Source organism: Zonotrichia albicollis, chromosome 9 (assembly GCF_047830755.1).
Source record: "Zonotrichia albicollis isolate bZonAlb1 chromosome 9, bZonAlb1.hap1, whole genome shotgun sequence".
Lineage (NCBI taxonomy): Eukaryota > Metazoa > Chordata > Aves > Passeriformes > Passerellidae > Zonotrichia > Zonotrichia albicollis.
The window spans coordinates 20,799,041-20,814,434 of NC_133827.1; the positions used below are offsets into that span (position 1 = coordinate 20,799,041).

Sequence of the window (15,394 nt, forward strand, 5' to 3'; positions counted from 1 at the left end):
CTCACAAACCAAGGCAAACACTCAGCTGCTGGGCAGTCCAGCTCTGCAGTTTTTATTGCAATAAGATCATGCACCAGGCACTAAATTCTGTCTCCAGGCCTAAATCTGAAAGTTTGAAGAAGAAAATTTACACTGGTTTACATGGACTATTTTAAATGTGTACAAGAGGCAGAACCAGGAAGAAAAATACACTGCTGGGAAAGGACTTCCATCTCCTGAACCTGGATCTGCAGATTTACTGAGAAAGTGCTTAGGAATACAAGTGAAAATGTAAAAGTCAGTACAGTACACACACTGTCAGTTGTACAATATCCACACCCAGAGCCCCCCAGAGCTGCTCTGTGTGCTTCTGCAGACTGGCACTCTCCTAAAACCCAGTGCCTCTGCCTGCTCATGGGACAAGAGGCTGCTGTCCCACACACACCCTGCAGTGCTGCTTGGACCATCTTCTGTACAGCTTGATTGCTTTTCAGCAAAGTGGCAGCTGCCATCTCTGACATTCCAATATGTTTGAAAAGGCTCCCAAAACCAGGGTCACTCCTAAAAACATAGTGCTGCTGATGGGGTGTCTCCCATTATGCTTGAGCTGTGATGCAGTAAAGGGAGGCTGATGGTGGCAGAAGGAAAGGAGAGAAGAACAGAGAAAACAGTGATGCAACAGAGTCATCCAGGCCTGATCTGCACCTCAGCCAAGGCCATTGTTTTACCCTACTTCAACATGCCTTGAACAGGCAGAAGGCAGCACAAACTGTGCTGTCAGAGCAATAGAGCTAATGCTGCAATTAATCCAGGAATGAGGCAGCAGGTACTGGGACAGCCAGTCATGCTGCTGAAGTACAGCTGCTGCAGCAATGCAGATCTCTGCACAGAAAGGGTGGCTAGCAACCTGATCTTGCAGAAATCTCCTTGCAGTCCAGGGTTACACCCCAGTGCAAGACATGGTTATGTGTCCATGGTACATGCCTGTGCTGCTCAAGCTGCTGCAGATCCAAGGAAAGCAAGTTACGGCCATGGCACCTGTTCCAGACTATCTCCCCAAGGCTTGCAGACTCTGTGGCAGCTCCTGCAGCCCCTTGGGTCACTAACGAGGGTGCCACCACCTTGTGGCAAGCTCCAAATGAAGGCAGGAGGGAGAGGCATGCTAGACATCACAAACAGCTGTCAAGGCCTGGCCAGAGCCTTGCTAAAGGCACAGATGTGCTTATAACTCTCATTTCTCCAGAAAACACCACCTGGCTGATCTTGCATGTATTTTTCTCCTTAGAGGAGGAGGGTAAGGATAAAAAGTCAGTGAACAACACCCAATATAGCACCTACTTGAAAGACACAACCTCAAGGCACAGCTGCTGGTTTCACTGTGTACACAGCAGCTGCACAGATCCTCCTTCAGCCTCCACCTCAGAGAGCAGCCAGACACTGAATGCAGAATCAAAGGGCAGCATTAAACCATATGAATTTCTGCTTCGTCACCCATACAAGAAGCTAAGAACAAATACTCCTCATCTCCAGCAATTCCAAGCATCTGGTATATTGTAGGCCTCAGGGATTCATCTCTGGCCAAAATCAGAGGCAACCATTAGAATGGTATTTTAAATGCAACATCAAAACCAGCAGTTCAAGCACTGCATTTGGATCTTACACCTCCTTGGCTTCCCACTTAGGTTTTGAAACTAAGGTTACAGCTACGTCATGCCAGCATGGAGCTGACTGGGTCAACAGGTTTCAAACTGCCTGCTTGATACACTGCCTGTAGCACTGGCCTTGTGCACCAAATAAAGTTACAGAAGTCTAGAGCACATTTCAATAAAGAGAACGAATTCTCAAATAAAGAGAAACATCCTAAAAATAACCTCCAGCAATGGCCAGACCTAATCACACGGGACACATTTGTATGAAGAGAAACAAAGGCAAAGTCATGAGTTACACTGCCAATACAGGCAGCTCTTGTGGACGGAAATGTCAGTTACATGTTATTTAAAAGTATATTTAATACAAACATTATTACTTTGTTAACGCCATGCAGTGAGAACACACACAGCAGCAGGTCTGGGCTGGTAGGCACTGTGCTCTGTCAAAGGTTCACCCAGGACAGGGCAACCTCTTGGTTGATGAGTGGACACATGAAAATACTTCTTTTCTGAAAACCGACGGGCTCCCTCAGCGACTGAAGGCCCAGGTCCCCTGGTTTGGAGGGGATCACACTGACAGACAGCTGCTGTGTGGCAGAACGCAGTCTCCCTTCGTAGCGATTCCCGACTTAATGCATCACAGAGTGCAACCCGACCGCAGCCCTGGCCGCGGGCAGCCCTGACCCATCCCCCATGTTTACTCTTCCACCAGCGCCGGCCCCGCCGCCGCGTCTGGCCCCGGACAGGAGGAGCCCTGTGGCGGCCCCGCCACCGAGGACGTGCACGCGGCCGCGTCCTGCTGGCCGGCCCGGTGGGGCAGCCCGAGACGGCGCCTCTCACGGGGCTGGGACAGGGGCATCGCCGGGGCAGTCGGTGCCCGGAGCCTACCCAGGCCCGCACCGCCGCCGTGACCCCCGGGGCAGCGGCACGGGGCTGCCGGTCCGCTCGGCCCCGCCGTGCCCGGCCGAGGGGCGGGGGAGCCGCCAGGCCCCGCGGGCCCGGCCGGCCGGGCGGGCGGCGCCGCCAGCGCCACCTCAGCACTGGCGGCACCGGGGGCGGGGCGGCGGGGCGGGGCGGCGCCCTTAAAGGGCCCGGCGGGCCCCGCTGTCACCGCGCCCCCCGCGGGGCCGAGCGAGAGGGGGCGGTGGGGGCGCGCCCAGCGCACCGGGACCGTGCGGGAACGGGGTCGGGGCGCGGCCGGTGCCACGGGGCAGCTGCAGCCCCAGCCCCAGTGCCGGCAGCCCCAGCCCGCCGCGGCCCTGAGGGTTGCAGGCCGGGGGCGGCCGCATCAGGCGAGCGGGGGGCAGGAGCTCCCACGGGGTCCAGTGACAGCCCCGAGCGCGGCTGCACGGCCGCCGGAATGGTGCCGGTGGCGGGCAGCGCGGCGGGCACGGCCGGCTCCGGGCCCGGCGCTGGCACCTCCCCCCGCCGACGGTGGCCAGGGCGCTCGTCCTTCTATAGCCACGGCAGGAGAGAGGAGCGCTCGGCCCGCGGCAGGCTGGGCTGCCCGCCGCCGGCGCTCCGCGGGCTGACCAACACCGGACGAGCACTCGCCTACGGCCGCTTTGGCTCCTATCGGAATCAAACCCCAAGACGGCCGGGAACGGCATGGAGCCGCCTCCGTCTGCGCCACTAACCCTCTCCCACCAACGACGGGGTCCACACCGTGCCTCGGCCCGGCCCGGCCGCCCCCTCCCCAGGCAGCCGCGGGGCCCGGCCTCCCCATCGGCGCGGCCCCACTGCCGGCCATCCGCGGCAGCTGCTGCCGGCCGGCACAGCCATGCCACCGGCGGCCGAGGCCGCGCCGCGGGGCCAGACTTTTCCCCACCTCCCGCCGCCGGATGCCCTCCCTCGCCGGACTTTGCCCTGTCCGGCCCGGCCGGCGGGAAGTTAGCGCGCACTTTGCAGGCAGCGCCGACACGTCGGTGCCCCGGGGAAGATGCAAGGCCGCCTCAGGCCGGGCCGGGCCTCCCCGCCAGCCTCCACGTCGGCGCCGCGGCCGCGGCGGAGGGGCCGCCCCCCGTCCCCCGTGACTCACTCCGGCCGGTGCCCGCTCGCCCGCCCTTCTGGAGAAACGGAGCGCTCCTGGGAGAACGGCGCGGCGCCCGCCCCGCCGCCTATATAGGCCGGGCCGCTGCCAATCCCCGGGCCGCACGTCAGCGGGACATGCCCCTTCCCGGCGGGGCCGGCCCGCCACGCGTGCCCTGCGCCGCCGGGGACGCCCCGCTGCGGCCGAGCGGCCCCGGAGCCTGCGGCTCTGCTGGCGGCCCCGCTCCCGCACGGCCAGGGAAGCGGATCGCGGCTGGCTACCGCCCGCTCTGCGCCCCGGAACCGCGCCGATATCCGCGGTACAGGCCCTGCGCACCTTCCGTGCGGATTCACCGCGGAACGCGCCTCCCGACCGCAGCCCAGCGGCAGCACCGAGCCGCCCGCAGGCCCTTACCCAGCCCCGGAGCTCAGGATTACCCACTCCGGGCAAGCCCGGTATCACGCAGGGTTAGTGAGCAGTGGCTCATGAGGGCTCCGATCAGCCTGAAAACCGCGGCTTAGAGAAGAGAGCGAACAGCTGGGGCTCCTGCCAGGTCCCGCGAGTGCAGAGGGACAGCGAGGCCCCAGCCCCGAGAGGCCCCTTGATCCACCTCCTCCTGCACACACTGTCAGAGCAGCAGCTGCCCGAAGGAAGGCTGCAGGCAGGCAGGAGGGGCAAGGTAAGAGCAAGAGTACAAAAAAAAAAAAACAACCAAAAAACCAACAAAACCATAGAAAACCCCCAAAACCACAACACAATCCCCCGGAAAAATAAAATAATAAATAAAAAAACCCCCAAACCCGCACTCCTCTTCTTATTCCATTTTTTGGGAAGAGTGAAGGAGGGGAAAGGCAAGCCAGCAAGCACAATACCCTCCTTTCCTGCACAGAGGATGTTTATTACTTTGTGCAATATAGATGTTTTTAATTATTAGCTCTGCACCCTCAGGGAACCAAGGAAAAAACCCTGTCCCATTCCCATCACTGTAAAAATGCATCCAATTTGAACTGATTTTTGCATTAGCTCATTTTCCTACACGGCATTAATCTTTCTAATAATTTATAACTTACACTTAGTGACTGGTTTTCTCATTCCCACCTTGAGAAAGAGCACTCCCAGATCCTAGCAAACAAAATGAAAGCTGCTCTGTGGAGCTCTGACCACAAAAATCTGAGGTCTTTGGGTTAACTGCTTTTGAGTACACGCAGTAAATTTTAGAGATTTCATGCACTGTATTTATGGAAACATGTATGGTATTTAGCCTTTAGTAAAATTATTACTTATTAGTAAACAAGAGTAGATTTCTCCATTTCTCCTCTTTTTATCTTATGGCTGGGAGAACATCATCAAAACACTTGAATTTTTTGACACAAACAATTTATAGCTATAAATAAAGATACACTTGTGGGTGAAATGGGGAAGTCTGCTGAACAGTGAACAGTCATCAGGACTGAACTGACACCATGGCCAGGCACCTCTGTGACCTCCCCTAGCCCAGATCTCCCCTCAAAGCCTGTTCTCTCTGGGAGGATGCAGGAATCCCACTCCAGGCATGGGGATCTCCACAGAAAGGCAGTTATCACTGCTGCCACGTCATGGCTGCTGCAGGAGCTGGCTCTGGCTGCTCTGGCACAAAGCACCGGGCTGTGGATGCCACCAGTGCCCCTAAGCCCCCAAGCAGGCTGGTGCCTGCCAAGGCTCTTGGGGGTTTATGTAAAGGCAGAGCTCCAGAGACCTGGGCACACCTCAGCACCTCCAGACTCTGGGCAGCAGCTGCAGTGCAGGGTGCTGTAACTTGGGACTCAGAACCCTGCTTAAGGTGCAGGATGCTCTTCAGGTGCTTTTGCTCCCTCATGTTGATCTCCCCAGTGCAAAGCTCCTCTCAACACTAACTTCCAATTAACTCTAACATGAGCAAGTACCACAATCCCCTGAGCCAGGGAACCAGAGAAGCATCACAACCTCCAGCCTACCAAAGCACCAACACTGTTCTCCCTCACCTCCATCTCATTATCTGGTTCAGCAGAGGCCCTCTGTGGGGACATGTCACCTTGTGCCTCTGGGACACCAGCATGGCTCTCTCCTGCTCTCTCTACACAGTGATGCTGCAGCCATGGGTTGCCAGGTCATTATGGATTTCTTGCTTCTATCACAGCTTCCTCTGCAGGTCTGCTGAAGAGACAATCCTCCTCTGCCTGTTGCTCTTCCTTTACTTGCAGTTGCAAGTGGTGGGAGGGAAGTCTGCCAGTCCCAGAAGCTACTGGAAGGCCTGGAGCACCTGTGTGCCACCCTCAAATAATGATTTCTGCTGAAGGAAACGTGTCACAGGCTGTTCTCCTTAGAGGAAGATCTTCCACAAGGAAAGAGGTGTGTGTATGAGGGGAAAATCTCACCTTTCCTCCCACATTCAGTGCAATATACTGTGCATGGGCAAAAACACATTTAGAGGGTGCCAGAAGGCTCATTTCAACCTCCTGCTCCCACCAGCACATCAACCATGCATGTTCCATCCCATACCTTTTCTTCAATGAGGCCATGGAGTGTGGGTAGAGAGGGGTTTGCAGGGATTACTTCAGGTCTGTTCTGTCTACTGACTTGCCCAAAAATGTAATCTCACATTAAAAAATAAATTAAAAATACACTTGTCATGGAGATGTGTATAAAATGGCTCCCCTACAAGCCAGGTGCAGGAATTTTTGGTAGCTGAGGAGAATGGAGACAGAAGAAGGTACCCAACCCCTTGACAAACCTAACTTACCACTCCCCCTCAAGCAACCTGTATTTTGGCAGCATTATAGGCCCCAATTTCATTATTTGTTAGAATAAAGGAAAAAAACCCTCCCAAAGAGAGCACCAAGAAGTGGCAGAAAGGGTAAAGGATTGGGCAGTGTGTAGTTTCCACGGCTTATCAGAGTGGCAGCTCATATCACCAGTCTGAGGGAGGACACAAATGGGACCAGCAAAAACATCAAACACACAGAGAGATAAAAGTAACACTGAACTGGTTTGGGGGTTGTTTTTTTGGAACATGTGTTCACCCATGTGAAGGCAAGGCTGAGGAGTTAAGAAGCTTTCCATGATCACTTCAGCCCAGAGTTCTTGGGGAAGGGAAAGGAAAGTGCACCTTAAAGTACTGGAGCAAAAAGGCTGGTCTTTCCTGGCACAGCCACCCTCGGCTGAGCTGGGATTTTGAAAGCATTTCTTCTGGCCTATTCGTATTTTCTGTTGTTATAACAGAGCCCTATTTTTCCTGCCAGAAACCAAAAGCCTTATTTGGAAAGCAACCCAAGTATGTTCCAAAGAGTGTGTGCTGTGATTTTATTTCCTGTTAAATATAACTCCAGATTTCTAAAACTGTACAAATAAGCACCCTTTTTGTACTCTGGGTGCTTATCCCACACCCTCAAGTTAGAGAACACCACAAAAGAGCTACCCCCTGAAAGCATCCATTGCAGCACATCCCTTGCCAGTGGCATTAAGAGAAAAGGGTTGGGGGTATACTTTGCATCACACTAGAAAAAGCAAGCAAAAGAGGATTCAGGATGCAGGGCACTTGTATGGCAGGGAGTACTGAGGGTCCCAGCCAAAGCAGGATACGTGTCTGAGCTCCACAGCTATCGCTGTGGCAAGCCAGGGGATCTTCCAACAGAACATTGGCATTTCTACAGAAAAGCTCTGTTAAACTGGAGTTTGGAGTCAAACTATATGGATAGTTCTGCTAAGAGAATAAAAAATGTTTCATCATAAGAAATGATTGAACTGAGTCCACATTGCTTATGTCTCTGAGATTGGTTTTTACTTATTTGCTATGAGGAAGAAAAGTTTCAGGGATGTGCAAATCAGACACCTATCTTCCCCACTCACATCAATGCTGGGAAGAGATGATTCTGTAGGCTAAATTCTGCCCTTGGCTGTACTTAATGCAGCTTCCACCATCTTCAGAGGCCCACTGTAAATACCCAATTAGAGAATTAGAGGTAGAAAGAGAAAAGTCTACCCAAGCCCAGACACTAATCCCAGCTCCAATCACTTAGTGATGCTGTGAAGAAGAGAGGGTGGTGGAAGGAAGATGAGTGACTGTGTTTGTCTCACACAGGATCTGTGGTAGAAAATACAGGGTCCCAGGTGGGTGCAACACCACTTGCCTTTCTCCTGGTAACCTACACTGTTTATTGAGGGCAATGTTCTTGCAGGAACAGAAGAGCTGACTGGATATGGAAGAAAAAAGACAAACCTCAGCAGGCCTCTCAGGCAAATATGGGTCTTTAAAACTGACAATAAAATTATGGAACCATCAGCTAGCAAAGAATATAGACACTGCCCTTCCTGGGCTATGCCAGGGTGCTCTGTAACAAGGGGCATGCAGAATAGGCAGGAAGAACAGGAGCAACTCACTGGTGTGACAGAGTTCTAGAGCGAACAAGGAGCATCAGGCTTCTGACTGCAGAGGGAGGAAAAGCTGCTGGCTTTACACAGGGACACTATGAGAAAAATTAGATTTAATGGGGAAAAAAAAAAAAACCAGTAAAGACACTCAAGCTCTGCTCTTGGATTTGCTGCAGATTTGGTGAATTGACCAGCAAATGGTCTTGGTTGGCCTGGCTGTACACACACACAGCATCTTGATTTTCTCTGTGGACTCATTATTTCATTTCAAGTTGTTCAGAATGTTGTGATCCTTGGATGTCAGGTGCTGTGACAAAACAAATGCCTTTTCAGACATCAGAAAGAAAAAAAAATAAAAATCAATGGACACTTTAATAAAATCAATTCAAAAGCAAAGCAGAAGGAAGCCACAGAGGACCAATCTGAGTCTGCCCTTCCACTTGCACTGTGAGAGAAATCTGATTTAACATAAACATGGCTTTCAAGAAGTTGCTAAGGAGTAGAAGCAAATTTCAGGCTGCTGGCCTTGGGGAGCCAATAAACATTTTCATGAGGAATAAACATTAGCGATAAAGTAAAACACAGTATCTTCCAGTTTCACAGTAAAGCAAAACACTGGTTTAACTCAAAATGGAAAAAGTGATTCAGAAAACAAAGATTCCAAATATATTGCCTGGAAAGTGGGAACAGCACAGAAATCACAGAAATTCAGAATATCTGGCAACACATGGAGTCAGAGACTCTGGGGCCTGCTCAAAGCAGGGTCAGACCAGGGTATTCAGGGCTTTCCTCACTCAGGTCTCGAAAACCTTCCTAGCTGCACAAACTTTCTGGGCAACCCATTCCAACACCTGACTATCCTTACAGTGAAAAAAGGTTTCTTACTTGCAGTTGGAATTTCAATGTTAGCTTTTTACGCTGATGTGAACTTGCTTTTTAGTTTAAATTACCAGCACACTGTGTGCTTATCACTCCCAGGTGCTTTCTGAGTGGTGCTGCAGCACTGCTTGCCATTCTACACTGCAGAGGAACAAAAATCTTCCACAATCAGTGAGCTGAGAGGTGCTTTCCAAAGCCTGCTAATATCCCAGCTACCCAAGAAAAGAGCATTTTGGAGACACTGCAGAACAAAGCATGCACTATTTTTTTTTCTGTTCTTCAAATGGAAACTTACTTTGCTCTCCTTTGGCCACTGGGTTGAAGTTCTTTTGTTTACCTTTCAGTGTCTCCTGATCTCTCTCCATTGGCCACTGCACTATAAAATGAACACGTGGCAATTTTTTTTAAAGAAATGCTGCATGCAGCTCTCATCCACTCTACATCACCTAGCTTGAAAAGGCAAGGAATTTGCAAGCCATAACTTACCTTTTTACTATATTAACTGTCCTATACATAGAAAATATGAAGTCAACTAAGTCCCTGAGCCCAAACCTGTCTCCAGATCCACTAAGACCCTCCTCCAGGTACTCTTTACCTAATATTTTGCAGGGCAGAATTTAAATTCTTGCTTACAGCAGTTTATAAAGACAACAACAACCACTTCTTTTCATATTGATTGGATAAATATATACAGAAAACAAAGAAATAAAAAAGAACAGTGGCAAACTAAATGAGACCTCCCCAGTGCCACTTTTCAGGGCAGGAGCAGAAAAATTGCAACTTAAGCAAAAATGTAAACAGGCATTTGGTTTTGTCCACTCTGTTTGGGTTCCAGTTCTTTTTAATCTTGCTTAGCTACTTTGATTTGAGGTATTATATAAAAAAAACCTCAGCAAAGTTGTTCAAGACTCCTTAAAAGATTTTAAAGATTCTTCAGTTCACAATGTTTATTGGATAACGAAGAGAAGAGAATGCCAGAGCTCCATTTTTATAAACTTCTATGTGCTCTGGTATGTTTTGCTCTGAATTCCAGCTTCCCAAGTCACATGGCTTCAAGAGACTCTCTAATTCTGTAAATTTTATTTTTCTTTATTTCTATCTTTCAGATGAAATAAGCAGCTTGAAATTACAACCCAGAAAAGTCAGAATTATTATGACAAACAAAACACTTGAAAGAATAAAAGCCTGAAACTTGCAGGGAGGCTAGTGCTGTGTTTGGAGCAGGACAGAACTATTTAAAAATGAAAAAAACCCACCTTCAGTTTGGCAACAATTCCTCTGAAAAAGCATTAAAGTAAATATCTGATTCCAACTGGAAAAGCAATGACTTCCACTTTGGCAAAGCAATGCTCAGCCCCTCACTATTTAAGCACTGCCTTCCCTTTGTCCTATTCATAGCACATGCAACAGGGCTCAGCATATCCACAGACAAGCACTAATTCCTAATCTCTACTAGGCCAAGCAAAAGGCTCTTCATGTGTTAGACAGAATTACATCACAGTGATCTAAACTGACAGTGAAAAACCCAGACAGTCTTCCCTTCCAAATTTGCAAGGCCACTCTAAGCCTGCTATGAAAGGAGAGAAAGACAGATAGGGAGAACTCAGAGTAAAACTATTCCCCCTAATTGTTACAAATAATATTATTTTACAGTTAAAACCCCTTTTCATAACTGAATCATTCCCAGTTCTACCCTGCTCATCTTTGGGCTGAACTGGGACAGGACATGAACCATTTTGGGTACAATTTTTTTGTTTTGCTACCTCATGCTGCTCAGTCCTCCACCCACTTGGACTGGTGTCCTGAGCAAGAGGAGTTTTCAAATAAAATAGAGGAGTAATGTTTCCTAAATTTGCAAGAACTTCTAACCTTCTGTAAATACTCACTGCTTGCTCTCATTTTACCCACAGCTATGCTGCAAGCAACAGAGCCATCTATTCAGGATTTTAATGAAACTATTTATAAGAGCAAGAGTTAAAAAATCACTTTTAAGCTTTTTCAATGCTACATAACCAGCTCTACTTTTAAGCAATAGTCATATACCTCCAACTTGCTATTCTCCACACATTCCAAGGGTCCTTGTAAGACCAAACACCTGAATCCCAGCACACTGCACCAACTGCTGAAGTATTCACTTGGGAAACAAAGGCATATGCACTACCAGGTCAACAATAATACATTCCCATTCCCACTCTCACCCTGCCTGCTCTGAGAGTTTTCTTTCCAGTTTTCCTTTCAACTGCTCCAGCACAGGTTTACATTCAACTTTATCACTGGCACAGAGATAACAGCAAACTTACTTTCTCCTGAGCAATGGAAACTGCTGGGGCTGCTGTACAAACAACAGAACCCTGCTCTTCTCTTTCAGAAATGTGGAAGTCAGGCAGTCCACACCATCTCCAGTGGCCACTGGAGACACAAAAATGCCCCCCAGCTTCTGGGGCAAGCAGTAACAAGCTCACTGCAATCACTCCTGGCCTGCTCCCCCAAAGTGGCTTTCCCTGGCTTTGCCTCTGTCCCTGCCAGTGGGGAAATGCTAATTCCATCCCTTACTCTCTTCCTTTTTTCTAATTCAACACATGTACCCATCCCATGCCTGAGGTCCCTTTTCTGGCCACACAGCCTGCTCTTGGCTTTGTTTGTTACTCATCTTTGGTAAATATCCAGTTTATTTTGTGAAATATCCAGTTCAATTCCCAGTGCTACAAATGCAGGGATATACAAAAACACAGGACTACAAAAAAGCAGAAGTGATGAAGTAAGTGATGCTACAGCAGGTGGTAGCACCTGAATCCAGCTCTGGCCATCAAGGCAGTCAGTGCTCCTCTGAAAAAGCCTCTGCAGATTTTTACAGCAACCTGCAGTAAAACCTTTGAAATACCAGGCAACCAAAACCAGCATGGGTGGGGAAAAGGGGCAGGGGAGCGATGCCCATGCTGTGTGCCAATAGCTGGCACCAAGCCTGAGATCTGAATGATGTAAGGAGATTATTTGTTATCCAATCCCTGATGAGAAACACGCCAGAGGTTACCTTTGTGTGACAGTCAGCCATACCTGCCTCGTGGTATTTACTGGGAGATATGATCCCAGTAACCTTCCTTTGAGAGAGACCTCAACAAGCAGCTATCAATTCAATAACACAGAGAAGGCTGGGTCCTGCCTCCTCCAAACAGGACTGCAATAGTCATAACACAAAGGCTTCCAAGTCTTTCCTCCCTAAATTCCAGTTATTTGCTGGGATGTTGCTGAATTCAGAGCACACAATTATCAATTACCATGATATGATGACTCCCAGAGACTTTTCTTCACAAGTATTTCCCTTGCAGATAAAAGATGTGGCATACACACAAGTTATATATGTGTGGATACTTTTACCAGAATCACACTGACAAGTTCTTTAGAGAATTCTGTTTCTTGGTTTGGCTTTGTTTCCATATTTGAGGTTTTTTTTGTTGTTGGGGTCTTTTATTCGGGTGGGGGGATGGGTCTATCTATTTTCTTTCATCAATGCTAAATAAATCTATTTTTTCCATCCTCAAACTTATCCCAAGTGGTTCTCTCATCACTGAAAAATTGTCAGTAAAACAGCAAAATTGTTGCTGGAAAACAGCTCCAGACACTGCTGTGGGGTGTAAGAGAATCTGGTACTACTTCCATTCTGCGTCAACAAGTAAATCCATTTTATTTTGCAATTAAATTAAACAACATCATTTAAGGGAGGTCACAAATATGCCTGTGCTATTCAATCCCCTCAAAGGCAAAACTTTTCCTGTGAGTCACCATTTCTTTGTGTCTTGCAGTTACTGAACCAATCCCTTCCCTTCTTCTAGTGCTGTTTTTCCACTGAAGTTAAACTTGTTATGACTTCCTCTAGATGAGCCTTTTGTGGTTTATCTTTTCTCTCAGGTTTCTCCCTGATTTTTTTTGTGCCTCTAGCTGGACATAACTCCTTGCTCCAACCCCTGGTTCCCTTGTGCCTCAGCAGCACAGGCAGCTCCCCCAGGCCAGGCAGCTGTGGCCAAGGTCAGCCCTCTGCACCAAGGAGTGCTTACGTGTACTTGAGCTACTCACGTGCTAATATAGCCAGAAAGAAGTTGTAAAATATTAGTAGGTATCACTGAGGCTTGAGAGATCTACCAGATGCAAGATTCAACAACACAGAATCAGTAGTGAGAGACAAGTGAAGTCTAGAAGCAGGATTAAAGAGAATTATCTGTATTATATGGCAGCTGCCACAAGTCATTCCTGTACTTCTGCAAGACTGCTGGGAAAATATCAGAGTTTGTGTAGGTAGAAACACCACAGATCATCACCTAAATGAAGGGCAAATTAAGTATTTCAGCTTTAACACACCTTTTTTATGAAAAACTCAGAACACTAATCACAGCCTGATTACTCCTCCTTGTTGCAATTAAAACCTTAAACACATAAATCCTTTAGCAACTCAGTTTTTCCCCTCGCTTTGGTTGGAAATTTTCCTCCCCATTTATTGATACATCTTTTTCCAGCCTGACTTTGTGATTTCCTCCCACTGAAGTCACACTATGAGTGCACAGAAGGAAGATCTGGAAAAAGATCACTAAACTCATCAGGCATTCAGGACTTATCATTTAAGATGAGAATGCAAATCACAAGATTTTAATAGACTGTTTATATCCTAAAAATCTGCTTACTTTTAAAGCTAAAGGGCAAATAAATACAAATATAAATATAAATGCAAATTTCTCAGGTCTAATTCCACATCCACGATAAGCTAGTAACCCAAAATTGTTCTTCTAAAGCTAGGAATTTCTAAAATGGAAAGAGCTCTTGAAACAAGCCCTAGATTCTTGACTTAATCACCAGTCCAGCATGAACACCTGGAAGCCAGAGACCACTTCCAGGTGTCCTGAGTCCTCTGCAATCCCTTCCTCAAGAGGCCCTCCCTCCCCCTCCAAATGCAGCCTCACAGGCCACAATCAACACCACACACCCTGCAGGAACGGCTTCTGGACCAAAGGCCTAGAAAAAACAATAAGAAAAATAAAAAAACATGAGCAAAACCCAACAAGCTACACAATAGCATTCTGCTTTCAAAGGTAGGGTAATTAGGAAGAGGAACAGAGACTTAATCCTGCAGCTGGGGTTTATTTTCCTGTCTGTTCTTTATCTGTTTTCATATTTTAATACAATAACACCTACTTAATTTCTGCACAGACTCATGCTGCAGAAGTTCTCCCAGCACCATGCTCCTGGACAAGTCAGGCTTGTTACCTCCTGGGTGAACACATTTTCTTCAGCCTGCTTTAAAAACCCTGCTGCAGCTTCTTCAGTGGTGCACAGAATCCCAGAATCACACGTTAGTTTGGGGTGAAAGGAACCTTAATCACCATCCAATTCCACCCCATGTCATGGAAGGGAAGCTTCCACTAGGCCAGCTTGCTCCAAGTCCTGTCCAACCCGGCCTTAAACATTTCCAGGGATAGGGAATTCTCCCCTACTCTGAATATCTTTGTCAAGACTGTAACAACATTCCCCTAAGGGTTCAAAACACCCATGGGAACACTTGCCAGTCTCATTATTTCACTCTGAGCTTTATTTTACAGGCTCTGCACAATAAAGGCCTGAGGATTTCCTTCTGTAGAATTCTTGAATACAAAACCAAATTGAATCATTGTTGAGTGACTTTTTTTTCAAAGAGAAACATTTCCACATAAATATGATACTCTACACAAACCCACCACTGGAATTGACAAAACCCTCCCAGTTATGGTAAGAGAACCATTCATTAATTCATTCATAAGTGAGGGTTCAGATTGGATATTGGGAAGCAGCATCAGCCACCATCCCTGGAAGGGTTTGAGATGTTTGGATGTGGGAATGGTCAGTGCTGAACACAGCAGAGCTGGGGAAGGGTTGGATTTGATGATCTGGAAGTCTTTTCCATCCTAAATGATCCTGTGATTCCAACCACACACCTGCATTCAGTTTGAATGCTCTGGACTGGTCCCAGTGCCACTGCTGACTATTCTGACCATCTGATTGGAGGAATTACCCAAATTTTCACAGCAGCACAACCCTAAGTGTATTTGTATCAGCTTAACAAGCTTCTGTGTACAAAAAGAATCACATGCTTTGGAACAGGCAGTATCACCTGAAATACTGTAGCCAGTAAAACTCCCCAATTTTCAATAAAAAGGTGCAAAGTGCACAGTTTGCCTTGTCTGGGATGGCTCCCACTCAGATAACAGCTATGCAAAGCCCAAGGTTACAAAGCTCTCTTCTAACAGACCATACTGCCCTCAGAGGTAGCCTGATGTTAAATGGAAAAAGAACAGCTACTTGACTAAGAATAACCTCCCCTAACCTACCAAAATCAAGTTATTATTGTTGCCATTAAGCTGTGCAACAACCAACAACAACATTATGCTCAAATTCCAGTTCAAGAGGAAACCTTCCTCATCCCAGTCTAGGTAAGTAAGACTAATGAAAA

The 15,394-nt window shown here is 48.0% G+C and overlaps 1 protein-coding gene across 2 annotated transcripts in view; it reads right to left on the reverse strand.

Annotated features, from left to right (window-relative positions):
* HDLBP (high density lipoprotein binding protein) overlaps positions 1–15,394 on the reverse strand; it is a 39,139-nt gene that overhangs the window by 21,718 nt on the left and 2,027 nt on the right. The window contains exon 1 of one of the 2 annotated variants that reach the window (XM_074546878.1): positions 3,667–3,796. The exons of the other annotated variant lie outside the window; for it this stretch is intronic. The gene's annotated coding sequence lies outside the window, so the exon portion shown is untranslated. Of the gene's footprint in view, positions 1–3,666; positions 3,797–15,394 lie in introns of those variants that run through there. 2 annotated transcript variants of the gene reach the window in all.